The sequence below is a fragment of the Penaeus vannamei genome, chromosome 26 (assembly GCF_042767895.1).
Source record: "Penaeus vannamei isolate JL-2024 chromosome 26, ASM4276789v1, whole genome shotgun sequence".
Lineage (NCBI taxonomy): Eukaryota > Metazoa > Arthropoda > Malacostraca > Decapoda > Penaeidae > Penaeus > Penaeus vannamei.
In genome coordinates, this window is record NC_091574.1 from 24,447,933 (window position 1) to 24,449,226 (window position 1,294).

At 31.9% G+C, this 1,294-nt stretch overlaps 1 protein-coding gene across 1 annotated transcript in view; it reads right to left on the reverse strand.

Moving 5' to 3' along the window:
• The window catches only part of LOC113812769 (cGMP-dependent 3',5'-cyclic phosphodiesterase), a gene marked incomplete in the record, with an annotated part of 301,514 nt that overhangs the window by 131,886 nt on the left and 168,334 nt on the right, over positions 1 to 1,294 (reverse strand).

A 1,294-nucleotide genomic window follows, 5' to 3' on the forward strand; every position in this document is an offset into this window, starting at 1 on the left:
ACCTTAAAAAAAAAAGAAATGTGAACACGAATGAAAACGAAATTAACCTTAAAAAAAGAAAAAAAAAAAATGTGTACACGAATGAAAACGAAATTAACCTAAAAAAAGGAAAACAAATTGTGTACACGAAAGAAAACGAAATTAACCTAAAAAAATAAAAATGTGTACACGAATGAAAACGAAATTAACCTAAAAAAATAAAAATGTGTACACGAAAGAAAACGAAATTAACCTAAAAAAAAAGAAAAAATGTGTACACGAATGAAAACGAAATTAACCTAAAAAAAGGAAAACAAATTGGTGCATACGAAAGAAAAACGGAAATTTTAACTCTAAAAAAAAAAAAATGTGTACACGAATGAAAACGAAACTAACCTTAAAAAAAAGAAAAAATGTGTACACGAATGAAAACGAAATTAACCTAAAAAAAGAAAAAGAAAAGAAAAAATGTGTACACGAATGAAAACGAAATTAACCTTAAAAAAAAAAAAATGTGTACACGAATGAAAACGAAACTAACCTAAAAAAAAAAAAAGAAAAAATGTGTACACGAATGAAGACGTATCCCCTGGAAAGACTCGGAAATTTCCAGAAAGGGTACGGGAAACTTGGGAGTGGGGGGGGGAGAGGGGTCTGGAATGCCCTTAAGGTCCTCTGTCGGAATGTTACTTGGAGTAAAGTACGAAGGAGGGTAAGTGGGGTGGGGGAGTCAGGACTAGTTTTATTTTTTTATTTTTTATTATTATTTTTTTATTTATTTTACTTTTTTTCTGAGGAATTTGAAAGTAATGGGGAGGGGGGAGGGGGTCATATGGGGGTCTGTTTATAGAGGAATTTGGATATGATGGGGAGGGGGGGGGATATTTCATGATTTGCGTAGAAGGAGTTGGGGCGACTTATAAAAAACGAGAAAAAAAAAGAGAAAAAGAAAGAAAATCCGTAAGATTAGAGGAAAAAATTAACGTATGTATATAATCACACACACGCACACACAGGCACACACACACACACACACACATATATATATATTCTGACTGTTTTCTCTCGTGAGAAAGTTGTTAGCCTGAGTAAATCATTATCAATTTCATTACCCGGGGGTTTTATAAAGGTCGTATAGAAAGCTCTATGCATATATCCTTACGCCAAAGAAACTAGTCCTCTAATCCGTAAAAATATTATTAATTCCTAGTATAATGCATTCTTTCGTCTAACAAATGATAAATGACAATATTATTAACTAATGTATCTTCTAACCAACGAGCATCAACAAATAAAACGTACATCCAAAAATCAA